Source organism: Cryptotermes secundus, unplaced genomic scaffold, assembly GCF_002891405.2.
Source record: "Cryptotermes secundus unplaced genomic scaffold, Csec_1.0 scaffold546, whole genome shotgun sequence".
NCBI classification, from domain to species: Eukaryota; Metazoa; Arthropoda; class Insecta; order Blattodea; family Kalotermitidae; genus Cryptotermes; species Cryptotermes secundus.
Window position 1 is genome coordinate 496,470 of NW_019734970.1, and position 16,308 is coordinate 512,777.

The following is a 16,308-nucleotide window of genomic DNA, read 5'->3' on the forward strand; positions in this document are numbered from 1 at the left end:
CTGCACCTTTGCTAAGATTCAAACCAGGTACTTCCCAAACAGTTCCTATTTGAACCAACTTGTGTAGCTGAGAACTTTGGGCTGCAAGAAAAGTAAAAGATGCATTTTTAGTGTAAATGAAAATTTTGTATTATTATGTTGCAGAAGGCACACAAAAGAAAGTTGAAATTACAGTTTATTAGATGAATGGTCAGTAATTCACAGAAATCATCAATAGCATCTTTTATAGAACATTCTAAAGTATCATTTAATATTGATATAGTGTTCAGATGTCTCAAAAATTAGATGGATTTGTGTTGAAATATATGTTAATTGGGCACATTTATATTTTATAAAATTTATTTTTACATATGAGGCACATGGATTCAGTTTTTATATTAGCGAATACCTGAATGAACTGTCTCAGACTGACCAAACTTTTCTGATTAAAAGTGTTGGCAGGGTATGACCTACTCTATGCTCGTAATGAATATGGTGTGAACTGCTATCTGGAGTAATTTTCTATCTTAGGCTGTTTCCAAAAATTGTGAAAAGCACCTATTGGCTTCATCATGTTTGTATGTCTGTGTGTCCATCTGTTGGTCCACATGAAACAATCCAGCTTCCACTGAATGCATTTTTTGACCGTTTATATTGGGGCTTTGTACTAAAACCTGTCAACTTTTGCAGTTTTGGTTAAAACTGAACAAAAATAATGGACACTTTATACAAAGAACCAAATGTGTTTTTTCAGAGTATCAACATCAAGATGAAATATCTGAACATACCTCAAATATTATGTTATATGTGCATTTCCTATTTTGTTTTTTAATTTATTTGATATAATGAAGAGCTTCATAACTTGTACTCTTCACCAAGTATAATTAGAATGATCAAGTCAAGGAGGATGAGGTGGGCAGGGCATGTAGCACGAATGAGGAGAAGAGGAATGCATATAGGATATTGGTGGGAAAGCCAGAAGGAAAGAGACCACTAGGAAGACCAAGATGTAGGTAGGTGGACAATATTAAAATTAATCTTAGAGAGATAGGATGGGATGGTATGGATTGGATTGATCTGGCTTAGGACAGGGACCAGTGGAGGGCTCTTGTGAACACGGTAATGAACCTTTGGGTTCCATAAAATGCTGAGAAATTCTTGAGTAGCTGCAGAATTGGTGGCTTCTCAAGAAGGCCTCAGCTCCATGAGTGAGTGAGTGATTGTTGGGTTACTTGAAATTAGAATTGGGATCGCTTGGTGAGTTTAGTGTTGGGCTATGGGCTGGATGGCCTGGGTTTGATTCCTGGCAAGGGCAAGTTTCTTCTCTTCTCCATAACTTCCAGACTGGCTCTGGGACCCACTGAGCCTCCTATCCAGCGGGTACCAGGGATTGTTTCCGCGAAGTAAAGTAAAAAGGTAAAAAGCTAAAGCCGTCCCTGTAACAAGCTGTGGAGACCCACAGGGTTGTGAGACGTTGAGGCTTCCACATTTTCTAGACGGTCAGCTCATAGATGGCGGTGAGGTTGTCAGCAATACGTGCCAGCTGCTCTTTACCCCCTGGAAGATTCCTTGTACTCATTTCTGTTAGAGGCTGAGTCGACCCTAGGGCTATAGTGCGGCAGGAAGGATTAGATCAATTGAGAAATCCAGTGACCTAATTGGGAATCAAATCAGCGATCTTCCAGCTTGTAGCATAGTGCCTCAACCAACCATGCTACTGCGTGCCCCTCTTAATTAATTAACCACACGGAAGAGTTTTACCTTTTTTGGATGTGGGGGTGGGGTTACTTGTAATAGCCTGTTCAACAGGCTGTTTCGTTTTCACGTGCGGCATCTGTTTGGCTAGAAGTAAGTAATAGTTGTCATAAGCAGTTTTGTGATTTTGGACAAATGTAATGGGACAGCATGTTCAGAAAGTGTGGATAGTGTAAATTATCACTGATAAATTGCAAATAAGGCATTGTATTTAATTAATTTTGTGTGAAATGAAATGTTGATTTGATCCTAGTTTAATTTATAAGGTGTCACCTTATTTAATCATGACCTAACCCATCGACAAACTACTGCTGACCTAGACTTCTGGTGTAGCCTATGAATCCTGGTATGTTCTGCATGCAAACATTTTTAAGCCTAATAAATGAGTATGTGCCCTACTGGAGGTAGATCAAGGCAGGAGCTATTACACCAGTTTCCATCATATATAGATTTTACTGTTTCTCCCCAAGATCCATTTTAATATTATCATCCCATCTACTTCAAAAGCATTAAAGTTCTACGCAGTTGCAGTGTAGTGTGAAGGGTTGTGTCAGAGAATGCAGTAGGAGCCTAAGTATAGCTGGAGAGAGTGGCACGGTAAATAAATGTTGCAACATGTGCTGCTTGTCTCTATTTTTGTTTTGTCAGACTGTGTGTGGGGGCTCAACTTGTGTGTCAGTGATGCACTGTGAAGTCGAAAGATTCCCTTCACATGCTACAAAAACTAAATGGTATTCCTAATACAATTAAGAACTGATTAAATTTGAGGTATGCTTACAACCATTCAGCAACTGGGAATAGCTAAGTTGGCACAGCTGCTGACTGCACTGAACAGCTGGGGTTCGATTCCTGGTAGGAGCAACAGATTTTTCTCTTTTCCCTAGCATTCAGACTGGCTCTGTGGTCCACTCAGCCTCCCATCCAGTGGGTCCTGGGGATTCTTTCTCGGGGGCTAAGGTGTCTGTGCTATGAAGCTGAACAGGTTAAGAGTGATGGAGCTATACCTCCACTCTCTCATACATCTTCATGGCATGGTGATCAATTAATTAAGCATGGAGACAACTTTACCTTTACTTTTGTAACATTTCAAGGCAGAATCTTTTATGATTCTGTATCCTAAGTATGACCGCCTCTGTGTTATGGTGGTCAGAGTTTCTGGCTACAGATCCAGAGGTCCCGGGTTCGATTCCCGGCGCTACCGGATTTTCTGAGGGTCTGAAACGGGGTCCACTCAGTCTTGTGAGGATAATTGAGGAGCTATTTCAAGGAAACAGCGGCTCCGGTCTAGAAAAGCGAAATTAACGGCCATAGGGATTCGCTGTGCTGACTACGCGACACCATCTATCCACTAAAGTTGGCACTAACTTCGCCGACAAGCGGCAGTCGCTGGGTCGGTATAGTTCGCTTGCGGACTAAAACCACGGAGTTTTTTCTCCTAGGCATAAAACAAATGGCTGAGCTATACGAAGTTACAATTGTAGTATAGTGTTATATGGCCATGAACTTTATTTCTTACCCTGAAGAAAGAATACAGATTGAGAGATAAGAACAAACTACAGAGTGATGATGTCTATATAAAAGAATTACATAATTAGGGTCTAAGTACGTAATCTTAATCTTCGTAGTTTGTGAATTTCACTTAATGTTTTAGGATGATTAGTTCAAGAAAAACGGGATGTGTATGATGTATAGCTCACATGGGGCAAATGTGAGTTCCACAGAAAACCTGAGTCAGAGAAACTTGTGCCTAGCTGGGAGGATAATATTGGAATGAATAGTAGAAGAAGAGTTTGTAGACTGAATTTAAATAAAAACATGAGATTTTAGTCCAGCTGGACATCTAATGAGGTAATGGTAAGGCCCCTGAACCGGTCTGGGTGTAGTGTCAGAGAGAATAGACTCAGCTCTTTAAATGATCGAGTCAAGGAGGGTGAGATGAGCGGAGCACCTAGCACGAATGGGGAAGAAGAGGAATGCATATAGGATTTTGGTGAGAGAACAGTTAAAGGTAGAAAAAGGTAAAGTTGTCCCTGTGCTTAACTAATTAAGCACTATGCCATGAAGGCGTATGGGGAATTGGATGTACAGAGCCACATTTTCGTGATCTCGGCACTAGCTGGAGGTGAGTGGTCAGCTTCACGCCCCGGCCGCCTCTACCCCTGGGGAAAGAACCCCCGGTACCACTTGGAAAGTAGGTCGGGTGGAACCCAGAGCCGGTCTGTACGATTTGGAGAAGAGAGAATTCTTGACCTGGACATAGGTGGTAGCATAATAATAAAATGGATATTAAAGAAATAGGATGGGGTGATATGAACTGGATTGATCTGGTACAGAATAGGGACCAGTGAAGGGCTCTTGTGAACACGGTAATGAACCTTCTGGTCCCACAAAATGTTTGGAAATTCTTGAGTAGTTGAGCGACTAGCTGCTTCCCAGCTCAGAACTCAGCTCCATGGAATTACTTTATCTGTCCAATACAAGCCTGACGTTTGCTTAACTGAAGTCGTCTCGTATACAAGAATCTGGCACACAGCAAACTATAAATCTTATTATAACCGATAAGTTTTATTTACACACCTATTCGACATCTAGCATAATGAATTATAAAGTCGGCTCACCTGGAAAGGCTATTCAGTGTGTGCCTGCAGGTAATCAATAACAAGACTGTATCACAGATGTATAAGGTCAAGAAACGCAACAGTGTCGTCCGTGCATACTGCACTGGAATGCGTCGACCTTGCTGAGCGGCTTGCGCGGTCCGACATGCTCCGATTCAGCCAGTACTTCTCTGGTGAAGTTAGGGAGGCCTCCACGTTGTTGGCGACACCTGTGTTCCTACAGAGGAATCCCATATGTGCCTCCCCAGGGGTTTGATCATCAGAGCGCTGAAAATAAAATCGCCAGTTTGGGATGACTTACAGGAATTGATGGTGTGCCCGCTGAGATGTGATTGAATCTTCGACTCATTTAACGCGACTCCTGTTTCAACTCAGAAAAGTGCAACTTCGGGTTTTATATTATCTCTCTCGGTCCCTTGATACGGGGCAGGGTACCGAAGGGAGACGGTACAAGAGAAGGATACGAAAGAGGACAATACAAGGTGCTGCTGATGATGATGAAGAAGGAAGAAGAGGATAAGAAGGAAAAAGATCGAGGAATATAATGGAGGAGAAAAATTGAGTCGGTTTATTTTTCTGTGGTTATTTAATGACGCTGCCAGCAGCTAGACTATACAACGTCGAAAGGTAGGGTGACAGATGAATGCTGAATTGCAAAGGATTTGGAAGGAAGCGGTCATGGCCTAATCTAAGTGCTAATTCAGTGTTTGCCTCGAGGGATTATCTATCTGTCTGTAGCTCTACAGTCCTTTGTTGGACCTTGGCCACTTTTTTAGTTTCTTAATTCTATACCCAGCCGGTTGACCGCATATGTGGTTCAGTGGTCAGAGTTCCTGGCTACAGATCCAGAGGTCCGGGTTCATTCCCGGCCCTACCAGATTTTCTGAGAAGTAGTGGGTCTGGAACGGGGTCCACTCAGCCACGTGAGGATAATTGAGGAGCTATTTCAAAGAAAGAGCGGCTCCGGTCTCAAAAACCGAGATTAACGGCCGTGGGGATTCGTTGCGCTGACCACCCGACACCCTCTATCCGCACAAGTTGGCACTAACTTCGCCGACAAGCGGTGGTCGCTCTGTCGGCATAGTTCGCTTGCGGACTAAAACCACTGAGTTCATACACAACCGGTTGGACTCCTTGCACGGGGGTTCAGCCCGTCGCAAGGCCGCTACCTACGCACACAACACAAACAGAATAAGGACACACAGACATCCATGCCTTGAGTGGGATTCGAACCCACGATCCCAGTGTTCGAGCGAGCGAAGACTGTTCATGCCTTAGACCTCGCGACCACTGGGATCGGCGCAAACATCAAAATAGACGAGGGTGTAATTGTGTCTGCTCTTCTGAACGGGTTGGAACTTTGTCTCTTGACTCTGAAATAAGAAAAGTAAAGTTGTCCCTGTGTTTAATTAAGCACTGCACCATGAAGACGTAGGGGGGAATGGAGGTATAGCTCAAAGCTTTCTTAATCTCGGTACTAGATGGAGGTGAGTGGTCAGCTTCACGTTCCAGCGTCTTTATCTCCGTGGAAATAAATTGTGGAGGATAGCGCAGTCGGTATAACGACTGCGCTACGGGCTGGACCACAGAGGGGTCGGATTTCCAGTCCCAGTGGGGGAAATATTTTCTTCATTTTCTCTTCTCCACGTCATCCATACCAGTTCTGCAACCCCCAGCCTCCTATCCAATTGATACCGGGGACAAAGCAGCCGGGGCGTGGAGCTGACCACTCACCTCCAGCTTTTGCCGAGGCCACTCCCCCATACCCCTTCATGCCGTAGTGTTTAATTAGTTAAGCACAGGGATTGCTATTTTTTTTCTTTTGCACTACAGCACCAGGGGGCCTAGGCCTACCTCCATGAACTTTTCGGTTCACTTCGGTTTTTCCAGATCTTACACATTCGGTAGGACTCCTTGGGCGGGTGATCAGCTCGTCGCAAGGCCTCTACAGGGATTACTTTACCTTTTTTACTCATTGGAGAGGAGGCTGAGTGGGACCTAGAGCCGGTATGGACATTGTTGAGAAGATAAAATCCTTTTGCCCTTGACCGGAATCGAACTACGAGTTCTCTGTCATCCAATCCGTAGCCTAGTCACTATATCGACTGAGCTGGCTTGTTGACTTCCGACTTTTAGTTGAAGAAAACAGCTTGAATAGGCCTGTGAAGAAAGCATTGTTAAGAATATTTATGCAACACGTAATCTGGGTTCTAAGAACTTTGTCTCCTTTGCGATGTGCGTTCTTCTCTGTTATTTGCCTTTTACCCCCCTCTCTTTACCTTCAGCTGTCGTGAATCATTCTCTGTATCTTTCAACCATCTCAGTGTGGGCCTTTTCCACGTTTCTTCTACCTTCCAGCTTACTTAAACAATTTGAAAAAAAAAATATTTGGTCTTAATAAACAGAAAGTAACTGGAGCATGAAGAACTAATTAATTGGCACTTTCCACCCTGTGTCATTAGGCTGATTAAGCCAAGGAGGCCGTTGTGGCCAGGATATGTAGCACCCGTGGGCGAGATAAGGAATGTATGTAAAACTTCCATCGGGATCCAGGAATGGAACAGACCACTTCGAAGACTTAACGGTTCTAAATGCAGGCGTTGATGGAGAATAATATTAAAATTGAAGAAGTCCAGTGTACTCTTCTCCAAGTATAATTAGAATGATCAAGTCAAGGAGGATGAGGTGGGCAGGGCATGTAGCACGAATGGGGGATAAGAGGAATGCATGTAGGATATTGGTGGGAAAACCAGAAGGAAAGTGACCATTTCGAAGACCAAGGGTAGGTGGGTGGACAATATTAAAATGGACCTTAGAGAGACAGGATGGGATGGTATCGATTGGTTTGATCTAGCTCAGGATAGGGCCCAGTGGAGGGCTCTTGAGAACACGGTAATGAACCTTCGGATTCCATAAATTACTGGGAAGTTCTTGAGTAGCTGCACAATTGGCGGCTTCTCAAGAAGGGCTTAGCTCCATGAGTGAGTAAGTAAGTAGAAGTGTGAAGATTTAAAATGGCTCAGCATAGGATCCACTGGTGCACTTTCGTGAGCACGGTGATTGAGGAAAATCATTTGATTGTGGCCTCGGGTTTCGATGCGCGGTCCTCTTGCCGGGAACAAAGGCGCAATAGCCACAGCCTGTCTTGTAGCAGCTGTGAAGACAGTTGGTGGAGCATGGCTGCCGGCTGGAAGGTGTGTTAAGTCTCCTTACTTCCTCACTGGCCCCCCCCCCCCAACGATTATCCTGAAAACACCTTTCGTACTTTGTTACCAGTGGGTGAATTTCTTTCTTTAATATCTTTTCCTTGGCTGATCTTTATCAAGCTGTTGTGCCGTTAACAACCTAACATGCATTGTAATTCTTATAGAGGGTGAATATCACGTTTTGGTAATATTAACACGCAACGCTACAGGCCCTTTGCGTTATGAGAAGTCGAGGCTTCCACATTTTCTAAACAATCGGCTCACAGATGGCGGTGAGGTCAGCCTTAAGCGCCGGCCGCTTCTTACCCTAAGAATATACCTGGTACTCATTTCTGTCAGAGGCTGAGTCGACCCCAGGGCCATAGTGCGACTGGAAGGATTACGTCAATTGAAAAATTCAGTGACCCCATCGGGAATTGAATGCTTACTGTTATTGAGACCGTGTTTAAAAATTGAAAATCTCCTTTAATCTGGCCTAGTTGACGTGAGGCCTACATGCATCTACCGTCATCGATGCTAGCCGTATACGCGGCAATTTGCGATCGCTGCTCGCGACAGTGTGATCAACAAGGTCGTAATGCACCTCCCCCCCCCCAAAAAAAAAACGCACATCGAATTATCGCGAGTTCGGAATTAGTGAGGTTTCATTGTATTACTAAATACTACTACATAAAATTGGACAGATAAGAGAAACAGGTTCTGAAAATGTGAACTGCAGCGCAGGACAGGATCTAGTGATGGGATTTTGTGGTAATGATGGCGAACTTAACGTGAAACTATAATGGACGTTTGCGGTTCCCGGTTCGACTCTCAGTCTTGAGACCGATTATCCGGAGGAATAGTACCTTAAATTATGCTGCTGCTGCTGCTTTTCCAGTTCGTTCTTCACCAATCGCCTTATCGCTCTATGCTATATGGTGTCGTTAAACTAAAAACATGGCCAAGCCCGTCATCTGTTCAAGTATGTTCTCGAGTTATAGTTTCTTATTTTTTTTTAATTCGTATAAAGGGTGGGGGGAGTCCAGCTGCGTCCACTCGGCAAGGCGGCCACTGATTGGCCTATTGTACTGCCCCGGGTGATTATGATGGAGAATTTGGTGGAATGAAAATTGGCGGGGGAAACCGAAGTACTTGGAGAAACCCCGCCCCAGCGCCAATTTGGCCACCACAAATCCCACTTGACCAGACCCGGGATCGAACCCGGGCCGCCGCGGTGACAAGCCAGCAACTAACCGCTTGAGCTATGGCGCGGCCCTTCTTATTTACATAGCTGAGAAGCCGGCATAGCTACTGGCTACGAAGTGGACGAGTTCGAGTCCCGGTAGCGTCAAGAATTTTCTCTGCTTCACAGGGTCCAGACCGTCTCTGGGGCCCACCCAGCCTCCTATCCAATGGGTACCGGGGGTGAAGTGACCGGGGCGTGAAGCTAACCACTCATCTCCAACTAGTCCCGACGTAAAGAAATACAGCCATGAGCCCAAGTCCTCATGGCGTAGTGCTTAATTAGTTAAGCGCAGGGACAACTTTACCTACGTATTTACTTAGCTAGTTAGCAGAGAAAGTCAGCTATGTTAATCGGTCATCTACTCTGTAAGTGAACTGCATGAATTTTTGTAGTTTATTTTACTCCGCTGTCAGTAGCTAGACGCTATAGCGTCGAATTGTAGAGTTATAGTTCAATTGGAAAGTGTCTGGAAGGAAGCAGTCATGGCCCAATCATTCCTATCCTGGAATTTGCCTGGTCGGACTGAGGAAAACTTGCGTCTCGGTCGATTTCAAAACGTCTTTTGAATGGGAATATAGTGCATTACTGCCACCCTAACCAGCCCTCACTTTGCTTTATTAATTAGTCAGTTAGTCAAACAGTCAGTCAGACAGTTTGCTAGTGAGACAGCTATTCAAAAGTCATTTTGTTACTTCTAAATACCTTATCGGGTCGATGTTTCTTCACTCGTGACTAAATTGCAACTCAACTATAACAACCTCTAAGCAGGAAATACAGTATTTTCTGTGCGATGGTGGTGTAATGGTCAGCATAGTTGCCTTCCAAGCAGTTGATCCGGGTTCGATTCCCGGCCATCGCACTTTTTTTATATTACAATTCGAAAACTGGAAATCGTCAATTGAACCAGTAACAAACCCATGAGAGACCCATTCGCATATGCAGTTAATTAATAACCTGAATTTGCTATGACTATATTAGTGAAGTTGTTTATTGTTCGATAAGGATAAGCTTACAGATCACAGTGGACGCGCTGTCTGAGATATGGATGTCTGTGTGTATTTACTCCGTCTCTCTGCTGTCCTGGGTGTGTAGGTAGCGGCCTTGCGACGGGCTGATCCCACTTCCAAGGAAATCCTACCGACTGTGTAAAAAGATCAAGAAGCTGAAAAGGCGGCCAAAGTCCAACAAGGTTTTCTCCGAATACTTCGGTTTCCCCTGCCAATCTTCATTTCACGAATTCCTACACAGTGACCATCATCTGTCATATGGGGCTGGTACAATAGGCCAAAAGTGGCTGCAGTACCAAGTGGACTCAGTCTCACCCCACTAGGAATAATAATAATAAAAAGGGCCCAACAAAAGGGCTGCAGAGCCATAGATAGATAGATAGATAAGGATATGATTAAAGGGTTAGTGGCTTGGAGAGCAGTTAGCCTTTTCCGTGTTGAGTTTTCTTAAACTTAAATATCGTAAATTGTATACTTATACCGTAATTAGTAGTCCTCATAAAGTGAAACAACAAGAATATTATGTAAGTTTTGAGGTTTTCACCGCGATGACTATGAAGAAAGTCGTCTTCTGGGTTTAGGCGCCCAAAACGAAGAATACACGGCGCCTAAACCCAGAAGACGACTTTCTTCAACAAGAATATTGTCACTAACTTACTGGCAAACGTTTAAAGGCAATCGTCACTTCTGTGCAATGTGTGACGTTCCTATAGCAGGTTCCAGAAGTTTCTGTGGCGACGCCTTCCGCTACTGGCGCCCTGGCAAGCTGACAACAGGGGACTGAGTTGGATATGTGTTAAGTGGAAGTAAAGTCCTTGGGGGTTACCTACGGAAACCATGCATGCATTCGTATTCTCTGTATGCCCTGCCCATCTCATTCCCCGTAACTTGATCATTCAAATTATACTGTATTTGGCGGAAGGTAGACGTTATGAAGCTCCTCATTATGCAGTTTTCTCCAGTTCCTATTATTTCATCCCTCTTCGGTCGAAATATTTCTCTCAGCACCCTGTTATCAGATACATTCAATTCCTTCCTTAATGTGAGCGGGAAAATGATAGTTTTTACGTTTTTAGACATCAGACGAGAAGACAAATGGTTTTGAATTGAATGGTAGTAAGCATTACCCGGATTTAATCTGCTCTTAATTTCCCTGTCAAACAAATTTTGGTTTGTTAGAGTCCTTGCCAAATATCTGAACTTTGCAACATTTTCAAAGGATAGTTTTGGCTATTTCATGTTATAATTTTGCTCCAAATTCTGGTGACTAGAATCAACATACATTTAGTCTTCTCTGTGTTTGCTCCTAGACCAACCACCTTACTAACGTGAATTATAATTTATGTTTTTCTTTGCGATTGATAATAGAAAATTTAAATGTATGGACGTGGGCTACATTTCAGCGCCTTGGTGGCAATGTTAGATTTGACAAAGATATTAATTGATTCAGAAGTGTTCAGGAGGGAATATAGGCCTGCAGTGACACGATACCATAGATTTATACCCTGAAGATGGAGTCAGCACCACGACATCATATCCGCTGTTATAACCTCAGTTTTGGAAAGAAAGTAGTTTGAAAACGGCTGTGAAGAAAACAAGTGTCGGCCATGTACGTTATTTCTTTGTTTCATGGAGCAATAAGCGCCTTTATAGTCATTACGCAATCCGTGAAAATAGATTTGTTACCGGATTTCGTAATAGATCTGAAAGCCGTGTGACGAATTCGAGATTCTGGAAGGAAACAAAAGACTGCTGCATGTTGTTACGCGAAGAATGGCGGGTCTGCTAATGATAATACTTGATACGATTTCGGAAACGTGTCCACCACGGTCTCGTGGTCCTGGCGTGATTCCTCCCTACGTTTCTCATCCATGGACAGTGCAGTGGCGGCCAGTACGGCTCCAGTCTGCCGCCTTCCGTAAAGGAGAAAAAATGACAGGGTTTCAAACTGCGTTCTTTGTGAATTCTAAGGAGAAGAAATGAACGTCCAGTTTTTGCCGGAAATCAACAATAATTTCGGGCTTTATTAAGAAGGAATAATTTACTGGCAAGTAGATAACTGTCAGCTTTCTGAGTAAGATCAATAGACCACTGTAGGTCTCGGTGCAAGGGCCGAGAAGGCCCACCCCTTGTACAAGATGTGTAAGTAATGTTGGTTATTATTTAACTGAAGTTGTATTTAGGTGAGTAATTTGTTGCTTCCGTGGTTCTTTGGTTAGGTGATCAGCGGGTACGGTATCAGGTAGATAAGTAGGTAGTTACTTGGGCAAGGGGCACGCGGTAGCGCAGTTGCTTGAGGCACTATGCTACAAGGTCGCGGGTTCAAGTCCCGATGAGGTCATTGGATTTTTTCAATTGACCTAATCCTTCTAGCCGCACTAGGGCCCTGGGGTCGACTCAGCCTCTAACAGAAATTAGTACCAAGAACTAATTAAATAATTTTCCTGAGAGTAAAGCGCGGCCGGCGTGTGAGGCTGGCAACCTTACCGCCATCTGTGACCCGATTGTCTAGAAAATGTGGGACCCTCGACGTCTCACAACCCTATGGGCCTTCAAGGCCTGGTACAGAGATAGCTTTACTTTTACTTTTTTACTTAAGTAAGTAGATACATGCCGGTCACGGTAGCCGAGCGGTCTAAGGCGTGCACTGTCTTCGCTCGCTCGGAAGCCGGATCGTGGGTTCGAAACCCACTCAGGGCATGGGTGTTTGTGTGCGTTTTTCTGTGTTTGTCTACAGGTAGAGGCCTTGCGACGAGCTGATCACTCGCCCAAGGAGTCCTACCGTATGTGTAAGATCTAGTAAACCGAAGTGAAACGGAGAGTTTCATGGAGGCAGGCCTAGGCCCAAATTGGGGCTGTAGCGCCACAGGAAAAAAAAAAGTAGATACATACTTTGTTGGTTTGTTAGTAAAAGGTAAAAGGTAAAGCTATCCTTGTAGCAGGCCATGGAGGTTCATAGGGTTGTGAGACATCGAGGCTCCCACATTTCCTGGACAATCGGCTGACAGAGGGCGGTGAGTTTGCCAGCCTCACGCGCCGGTCGCTCTTTACCCCCAGGAAGATTCCAGGTACTCATTTCTGCTAGAGGCCGAGTTAACCCCAGGGCCATAGTGCTACTGGAATGATTAAGCCAATTGAAAAATCCAATGGCCTCATCGGTAATCAAACTCGCGACCTTCGGCTTGTAGCATAGTGCCTCAACCAACTACGCTACCGCGTGCCCCTGTTGGTTTATTGGTTACTTAGACAGTTGTTAAATGTAGGTAAAATTAAATTTGTCGCTATGCTCAACTAATGAAGATATATGGGGGGAGTGGAGGTATGGTTCCACCATTCTTGAAGTCTGAACTAGTTGGAAGTGATGGGTCAACTTCACGCATTGGCCCCTTTAGCCCCTGTGTACACTGGACAGGAGGCTGGATGGACCGCAGAGCCAGTCTGGACGCTGTTGAATAGAGGAACATCTCTTGCCCCAGTCGGGAAAGGAACCACGCTCGTCCAGCCCATAGCCTGTTGTTATACGGACTGAGCTATCCCGGCTCATTTATTTAACATAGTGCGTAATTAAATATCAGCGGGGAACCTTCCGGTCTGATTAGTAGTGTGCTCACAGGCTACGTATGTATATAAGTTTTCAGCCGACAGTAAATCCTATGATGTTTGATCGAAATCAGTTCTATGCATTGTGTAGCCTATACGTGTATGTCACAGCACTTATGGCCTGGTACGCGCCAGTCTAAGGAAGCGGGTAGATTCACCGCTCGACAAATGGCCCAAAACGGCTTTCACACATTCGTCTCTGTGTCAGACTGAGAGAATACGGCTGTTAGTGCTGCCAAATTTTGCGGTTGAATTGCTGCATGACGTGGCCTCTAGACATGGATTCGCCGCTTCTGGGCTTGCTGTAAGTTTCTAATTAGGCCGCGCCATAGCTCAAGAGGTTAGTCGCTGGCTTCCCACCGCGGCGGCCCGGATTCGATCATGGATCTGGTCAAGTGGGATTTGTGGTGGACAACGTGGCGCTGGGGCTGGTTTTCTCCGAGTACTTCGGTTTCCCCTGCCAATCTTCATTCCACCAATTGCTCCACAATCACCCTCAACTATCATCTGGGGCTGGTAAATTAGGCCAGAAGTGGCCGCAGTACAAGGGACTTAGTCCCACCCCACTAGCAATAATNACTATATGACTGATTTGAAAATAATATGCCGAAGATACGTAATATGTGATGTACAAAGTTGTGAAGAAAAATACACGACAAAGAACTTTGTCGGGACGTGTAATACGAATAATGGCGGGGACTAATGCGCACATAATCCCGGCATGAAAATATGGCGGAAATGATAGCTCAGTCGGTATATCAACTGGCTGGACTGCTGGGGTTCGATTCTCGTCAGGGACAAGAGAGTTATTTCTGCTCCACGGCATCCAGACCGGCTCTGGGGTCAAACCAGACTCCTATCCAATGGGCACCGGGGGCTGTTTCTCCGGAGGTAAAGCTGCCGGGACCTGAAGCTGATCAGTTAACTCCGTCTAACAAAACTAAAACTAAACTCCGTGGCCTGTAGCACGCAAGCGAACTATACCGACTGAGCAACCGCCGCTTGTCGGCGAAGTTAGTGCCAACTTTAGCGGATAGAGGGTGTCACGTGGTCAACGCAACGTATCCCCACGGCCGTTAATCTCGGTTTTCTAGACCGGAGCCGCTATTTACTTGAAATAGCTCCTCAATTATCCTCTCGAGGCTGAGTGGGCCCCGTTCCAGACCCACTACTTCTCACAAAATCTGGTAGCGCCGGGAATCGAACCCGGAACCTCTGGATCTATAGCCAGGAACTCTGATCACTAGACCAGAGATGCGGTCGAACTCCGTCTAGTGCCTGGACAAAAATGATGGAGCTATAACTCCAGTCCTCAGTACGTCTTCATGGCGTTGTGCTTAATTAATTAAAGCACAGGGAGAAGTATACCTTGTACTATTACTTTCTTAGGAGCCGCCACTGACTACGTTTGTATACTGTCTCTGAAAATAATGAAAGGAACGTAGGATTTTCATTTGTTCTTAGCTAGCGTCTGGAACTTATTCTGAAGTCATTAGACACACTTTGTTAAATAGAATACAAGTAGAATGAAGATTCCCTGGTATGTAATTTCATGACCCATATCTCTGTGCTATGTGGATGCCCACACCTGTCATTGCAGAGATGCGTGAAGCGATGCGTCCTTTTCGCCGTCACTGTTGGACTGCAGACCGTGTCCTGGTGCGCACACTGCCATTATACGAGACTGGGAAAATATTTGTTTTGTATTAAAATGATATTATATTGCATAGGTAAAGAGATAGCTTGGGAAGACATGCAGAAGGGACATTTTAAAATTTTCTTTTACATTCAAATGATTTTTTTAAATAGACTGGGATAAATTACAGAAATTAGGTACATCTGTTTTATATTTTCATTATTAATAACAGTATAAATACATAGCTAAACAAAAATGATTTGGATCATGATTATTTATTTTTTGTTTCAAAGTTAATCACACTACGCCGTTAACAATTTTTCTTTTTAAGACAAGTTGTCCCTGAGTGGAGGTGTGTATGTGTATGTGTGTAAGGAGTGGGCCATAAAACCGGCCCTCGCACTGCGACCTTCAATGATCTATTGGATTAACCCTTTATTAATCCTTCACTTCGAATGAAATGTAGGACCCTATTTATGGGGGCGTCATAAAAGTCACTTGGTTCCGTAAAGTATTGATCCAAGTGACGTAATATTAAGTAAGCTATGGCCTCACAATCACATAGGATATGTGTGGCTGATTCGTCTTCTTGTAGGCATCTTTCAAAGGTTCGGTCATCTTTCAGTCGCAGTTTGAAAAGGGAGTGGAGGTATAGCTCCACCATTCTTGACCTCGGCGTTAGATGGAAGTGAGTGGTCAGCTTCACGCCTCTGCTGTTCTTTCCCAGGGGATAGATCTTCCGGTACCCATTCGATGGGAGGCTAGCTGGGTCCCAGAGCAGGTTTTGACGCTATGGAGCAGAGCAAAATCTTACCTCTGCCATGAATCGAACTCCAGTCGTCCAGGCTGTAGCGTAGTCGCTAAAGCGACAGGGCTCTCCTGGATGAAACAAAGGAAATAAAAGTTGTAGATTTTAATGAAAAAATCTATTTTATGGCATGTACCAATTTCCTGTACGATATTTAATTATTTTAAAGAAAATTTAAAAGTTAGATTTAAAAAATGGTGAGTTTATAGGACTGGTACCAATCAAAATAATGTTTGTATGATTAAAATGCCAACGAAATGCCTTTTGTTTCGGCTATGGAACACAAAGTCAGTAGCCAGGCGCGACTCGCTGTTACGTGTTCAATTTTATGCACTACATGCAAAGAACTTAAGGAGATGCCATCTTTGGAGCGTAGAATCAAGACAACATTCCAGACTGTTCCAGAGAAGTGTATTGTAGCATTACAAAACAAGCGAATAAGACGCAACTGCATTGAGTTCCTAGTAGGTGGCT

General features: G+C 44.3%; 1 protein-coding gene and 1 non-coding gene across 4 annotated transcripts in view; both read left to right on the forward strand.

The window, feature by feature from the left end:
* LOC111869092 (coiled-coil and C2 domain-containing protein 2A) overlaps positions 1-16,308 on the forward strand; it is a 111,179-nt gene that overhangs the window by 45,830 nt on the left and 49,041 nt on the right. The window contains exon 1 of one of the 3 annotated variants that reach the window (XM_023860310.2): positions 4,660-4,979. The exons of the other annotated variants lie outside the window; for them this stretch is intronic. The gene's annotated coding sequence lies outside the window, so the exon portion shown is untranslated. Of the gene's footprint in view, positions 1-4,659; positions 4,980-16,308 lie in introns of those variants that run through there. 3 annotated transcript variants of the gene reach the window in all.
* Trnag-ucc lies at positions 9,571-9,642 on the forward strand. Its single transcript has one exon. It is a non-coding gene; the product is annotated as a tRNA-Gly (tRNA).